The following is a 6,574-nucleotide window of genomic DNA, read 5'->3' on the forward strand; positions in this document are numbered from 1 at the left end:
GGCATGGCACATCAGGACGGGCCCAGCCCCCCCCAGCAGCGGCAGACCCCCCACCCCCAGGAGCGGGGGGAGACCCGACGCCCCAGAGCCCGGGGCCCCCACCCGGCCCACCCCGGGCCCGACCGGCCACCCGGCCAGGGGCCGACGGACACCGACCCAGGCACCCCGGCAGCCACCCCCCACCGCCACGAGGCAGCCCCACCCCGGGGCCCACCCAATGCCGCCCGCCCAGACCGGAACCCCCAGCCGACCCAGCAGCGGAGCAGCCTAGATCCCCACCCAGGAGACAACCGGAGACCTGAAGCCACCAGGGACCCCCCACCCACATCCGCCCCCATCCCAGCGAAGCCGCAATCCTCCACCTACATTAAGTGATGTAGCCAGTCACAGGGGACCAGAGGGAATGAAAGTCATCTGACTGGTTCCTGGAGGAGACAGACATTGTCTCAATGCTGATGTGATCTAACAGGAGATTTCTAAACTGCTGGATAGACAAATTATTCTTATCTTTCCAGTTCACAAGAATAGTTTTCTTTGCGATGCATAAGACTGCGAGGACCAAGTTTATGGAGTGTATTCCTATGTTAGTGTCACCCAGGTCGCCCAGTAGGCAAAGTGTGGGGTTTGTAGGAAAACTAGTTTTAAACCATTTTGAGAGATCTTCACACACCTTAATCCAGAACCTTTGGACAGGTGTGCAGGACCACAGCGCATGGATGTAGCTATCAGAGGTGTTCTCAGAGCAGTGTGGGCAGATATCTGATGGTGAAAGGCCCATCCTGAACATCCTGTGTCCTGTATAATGAGTTCTATGGAGAATTTTGAATTGAATTAGTTGTATATTTGAATTCTGAGTCATTTTAAACGTGTTTAAACATATTTGTGACCATCTTTTCTGATCAAAGTTATTAGATAAATCATCTTCCCATTTTGAAGTTGGGAGAGATATCCTGTCTTCTAGCTTTGCAAGTAATCTATATATTTTTGATAATAATTTTGGAGTATTATGATTCAGGAATTCTGCTATTCTGATAGGAAGCTGCAAGTCTAACTGTACAGGGGTATACTTCTTACATATAATTGATTTTAGTTGGTGGTACTCTAAGAATTTATTGCTGTTGATTCCATACTGTGAGACAATTGTGTTGAAAGATACAAAGTTTCCATTTTCTATTATCTGTCCTAACTGTTGTATTCCTTTAGTCTTCCATTGAGTGAAGTTTATCATCTTTTTGTTCTGCAGGATGTCAGGGTTGTTCCAGATGGGTGTAAGTCTACATGGAAAGAGGGAAGATCTGGTTATCTTACAGAATTCCCACCAAGCCATTAAGGAAAAACGGATGTTATGGCTTTTAAAGCACTTATATGGTTTAATGGTTGAGCTGATGAACGGCAGGTCAGAGATGACTAAGTCCTCACACAAAGCCTGCTCCCCATCTAGCCACGGCTCATCCAGATAACTGGGTTTGAGCCACTTGGAGATGTACTGCAGCCTGTTAGCTATAAAGTAGTTATTAAAGTTTGGTAGGTCCAGTCCTCCTCTATCTTTAGTCTGCTGTAAGGTTTTAAGACTGATACGTGACGGCTTGTTTTTCCAAAGAAACTTGGATATGAAAGAGTCCAGAGATTTAAACCAACTGGTGGAGGGTTTAGTGGGTATCATTGAAAATAAATAATTAACTTTAGGTAGAATCATCAACTTAAGGGTGGCAACTCTCCCCATTAGTGAGATGGGTAAGCGCCTCCACCGTAAGAGATCATCTTCTATTGTTTTTAGTAGCTGAACATAGTTTAATTTTGTTAAATCTGATAATCTGGGGGAAATATTTATACCTAAATATCTAATGTTTCCTGTCTGTATTTTGATATTAGGGATGTTTTGTAGGTCACAGTTGATGGACATGGCTGTAGTCTTAGACCAGTTAATAGAATAATCAGATATTGATGAGAACTTATTAATAACTGTGATTGTCTCAGAGAGTGATGTTTGTGAGTTCTGAAGGAAAAGTAATATATCATCTGCATAAAGACTTATTTTATGTTCTATATTTTTGCCCTGGATTCCTTTAATTTCTGTATTTTGTCTAATAGCAGCTGCTAACGGCTCTATGAAAATGGCAAAAAGTGAGGGGGAGAGTGGGCAGCCCTGTCTGGTGCCTCTCTGTAAGCGGAAGCTTGGAGAAGTTTGATCGTTGGTTTTCACACATGCATTTGGGTTATTATATAATATTTTAATCCACTCTATGAAAGAAGGTCCAAACCCAAATTTGTCTAGTGTTGCAAATAGAAACTTCCAGTTTACCCTGTCGAAGGCTTTTTCTGCATCTAGAGAAATGATTGTGGATTCTAGATTATGTAAAGTAGAGTAATCAATGAGGTTAATTAGTCTACGTGTGTTAGTAGATGAATGTCGACCTTTTATAAAACCTGTCTGGTCCGGATGTATTATAAGAGGGGTTATTTTTTCTATCCTTCTGGCAAGAGCTTTACTAATTATTTTCAGGTCTACATTTATTAAAGATATGGGACGGTAACTGGATGGAAGTGTGGGGTCTTTGCCTGGTTTTAGCAATAGTGTTATATTAGCTAAGTTCATATTTTGCGGTATTTTTTGTTTTTCCTGTATTTCTAACAACATATTATAAAATGTAGGAGCTAGCGTTGTCCAGAATTCCTTGTAAAATTCTGCTGAGTAACCATCTGGACCCGGGGCTTTATTGTTGGGCATATGTTGGAGAGCTTCGTGGAGTTCATCTACAGTAATAGGTGCATCTAAATTTATTTTATTTTCATTTTTTAGTTTTGGTAGATTAATGTTGTTTAAAAATTGTTCAATATGTTCATCTGTTGGATTAATCTGTGATTCATATAATGTTTTATAGAAGCTTCTAAACGTGTCATTTATCTTGTCTGGGTCATGGCTGATGTTTCCGTCTTGATCTTTAACAGAGGAGATTGTTGTTTTCTCCTTGTTTGTTTTTAGTTGATTTGCTAAAAACTTTCCAGATTTGTTACTGTGTTCAAAATTCTCCAAGCGAAGTCTTTGCACTAAAAACTGTGTTTTTTTATCTATAATTTCTTTAAGCTGCAATTTAGTTTTCCTTATATTATTCATTGTGTGCTCTTCGGGGGAAATGCGGTAAGCCTCCGCCAATGATTTAATCCTGAGTTCTAATTCTAAAACTCTTGCTGTTTCCTTCTTCTTCTTATGTGAGGAGAAGGAAATTATTTTCCCTCGCATTACTGCTTTTCCTGCTTCCCAAAGGAGACACGCTGAAGTTTCAGGCATGTCATTTTTTTCTATATAAATTGACCATTCTTTTTTAAAATAATCAATAAACTCAGGATCTTTCAATAAAGAGGTGTTAAATCTCCAGCTTTTACCAATCGGTTTATTATTTCTGATTCTCAGACTGAATGAAACTGGTGCATGATCGCTAATGCTGATTGGATGTATCTGAGTCTCTGAAATGTCGCCCATTAGTGAGTTACTATTTAAAATATAATCTATTCTAGAGAAGGAGTGGTGAACTGAAGAGAAGAAGGTGTATTCTCTTAGTTTAGGATGGTGAGAGCGCCAAGCATCGCAAAGACCAAAATCCTTCATGTACTGTTTGATAGTTTCTGACGACTGCCAGACTCGATGACTACCTGATGTGCTGCAGCGATCTTGTTCAGTCAAGACTACATTAAAATCACCAGCTAGCACTATTCTGTTATCTGAATAATTCTGGAGTGTAGCAAACAGGGAGTGGAAAAAGGAGGGATCATCTGCATTGGGGCCATATACATTGGTAATACATAATTTGATATTACAAATAGATAATAAAGTTATCAGAAATCTGCCTTCCGGATCCACTACTGTGCTATCTATGTCAAAATTTAGTCTCTTATTAATAAGAGTAGCTACTCCTCTCTGCCTAGAATTATAACAAGCTGAGTAAACATGAGGAAACTGAGCTGTTTTAAGAAGGTCTATGGTTGAATTTGTTAGATGAGTCTCTTGTAGTAAGACAATGTCAGCCTGCAGCTCCTGTAATTTATTAAAGATCTTCAACCTCTTCTCCCTGGAACCGGCTCCATGTACATTCCAACAGACGATTTTTAACATGGTTATTGTGAACGGTTTAATGCTTCATGCGTGTTACTGACGCGTGTGTCTTTGTGCGCCCCTCTTGCGTGTTCGCGCGTGTTTGCATGCAGCCTGATTGCGCGCGTTTGTCCGTATGTTAAATGTCCGTATATGTAGTCTACCTTAATGCGTGTTCTCTCATTCATAAAACGCGAGTGTTTATATGTATCATGTATGGTGCGGCTGTGCGTCCTGACGGTGTTGCGTGCGCTGCTGATATTACGAGCTGGATTACAATTAACAGTGAAGACGTGAAATAGAAAGATAGTGAAAAGTGAAAAGTGAGAAGAGTGGTAAAACAGAAAAAAATACATCGATCTAGGTGTAGAGGCTGTGGTGAGACGAGCAGTGTGTTCTACTGTCAGTGATCTATAATGGCGAGTTAAGAGTGACCATTTGGAGAGATTGACTTACAGCACCTGGGATCAGAAGAGCCACGGAGTGACGTCCGGGTCGCGGTACAGTTGTCCATTAATAAACAGTTTATCCACCGCGATGACAGCGCGAGCGCCATTAGCCATAGATTTCCGTCTGATGGGAAACAGGACTCTCCGTCGGTCCAGAATCTCTCTCGGATATTGGTCGTTTACTCCGAAGTTGGTCCCCTTCAGTTCGCGGCCCTGGTTCTTCACCTGCTCCTTCTGTTTGAAGCTGACGAACTTCGCTACGATGGGTCTTGGTCTGCTGGACCCGGGTTTCCTCCCGCCGAGCCGATGGACTCTGTGAAAGGAGATGTTTTTCACCGTTTCCTCTGGGAGCTTCAGGTGGGTTTTGATGAAGTTTTTCACCGTGGTCTCGGGGTCCTCCTCCGTCTGCTCTGGAATCCCTGCAAATACCAGGTTCTCTCTCATGCTCCGCGCCTGCAGATCGATCACCGTTTCCTTAATCTTCTTATTTTCATCTGAGAGACGGGTCAAGCCCTCGGTGAGGGATTTTACCGTCTCTCTGAGACCGGCATTTTCTGCAGCCAGACTTTCCACCTGCTTCTGGCTGAATTCTAATGATTCACGTAGCGCCTGGAACTCCTTGTGGAGAATTTCTACCAGACTCAAACGCGCATCAAAACTACTGAGTTTCTTATCTATGGAGATCAGAACATCTGTTGAGTCGTTCCCCGGTGGTGAAATAGCTCCAGGTGAATCCTCATTTCGCTGTCTCTTGGATTTAGATGCGGTGGAGGGGGTGGAGGTGTTGTTTGGTTTCCCCATGACGATTCTGTCGTAACAACGATCTATAAAATCTGTCAGGCTGGCCAAATCCTCCCCGCTGTGCTCCAGAGTGTACCTTTTAAAGACACTATAGTCCTACTTTAAAGAATATTTTGATTAAGTTGGCACAAAATACAATCGATTGAAAGTATAAATGTTTGGGCGCCTAGTTTGAATCTGCCGTCTCCCCCGGAACTACGTCACCTACAGCATTAGCGTCACTTACCTGCCACCAGCGCTCACTTACCTGCCAGGACAGGTTAAAAAAAAAAAAAAAAAAAAAAAAAAAAAAAAAAAAAAATAAAAAAATAAAAAAATAAAATGAACATTTTTTGATTGTGGTGGTACAGGCAGGGTCTGTGAGTAAAATGTCCAGAAGCATTAGTGTCTAAGTCAAGAGGGCATAAATGTCAACATGACAAAGATATAAAAGAACAACTGTGAATTTTTTCCAATGCTTTTTATTTTTGTCATAAAAAAAACAACAAAACAGTTAAAATAATGCAAGTAATGAAACAATTTCACAAATATTTACACAAGGCTACAGTGGCATGCCCTTGTGTGAATGGCTTTTCTGCTCTTTCAGCAGTCCGTCTGTGCTAAGTCCAAACATGCTTGGCACTTCCATGGTATCTCCATCCTGCATTTGCCACATGTGTATTTGTAGCAGTCAACACATCTTACAGTTGCGCAATTGTTCTTGCATCGATGGTTGACCTGACATTTTGCCCTTTTCCCAGGGCTAGGTGTGGGAGGTTGCTGCTGAAGCAGTTGCTCCTTATGTGCCTTCTTCTGACTCACATGAGAGTTGGCCAACTCTTTCGCGAGCTCAACCAGGAAGTCCACTCTTCTCTCCTGCACTCCGGTGCATTCCTTATGAAGAACATGAGCGTTCCGTGCCGCCATGTCGATCATGTTGTAGAACACGGCGACTGGCCATCTCCGTGTTCCTGCACGCACGCTGTACTCCCGCACCATCCGGTCCATCACATCCACACCACACTTTGTGGTGTTGTATTGTGTGACAGTGTTTGGCTTCCTTTTGGTGGTATTCTCAGTCTCAACCACATTGTGCATGCTGCTGAGAAGATAGACAGTCTTTTTCCGTTTCGGCGCATATACTGTGAGTGTTGCACCAGTGGTGGAAAACACTCGAGTGGTGAATTTAGTGTGGTCCTTCAGTCTAGTTGACTGAGGAATTTCCCGGCGAATCTTGTTGACTGTGCCAAGGATG

Source organism: Melanotaenia boesemani, chromosome 6, assembly GCF_017639745.1.
Source record: "Melanotaenia boesemani isolate fMelBoe1 chromosome 6, fMelBoe1.pri, whole genome shotgun sequence".
NCBI classification, from domain to species: Eukaryota; Metazoa; Chordata; class Actinopteri; order Atheriniformes; family Melanotaeniidae; genus Melanotaenia; species Melanotaenia boesemani.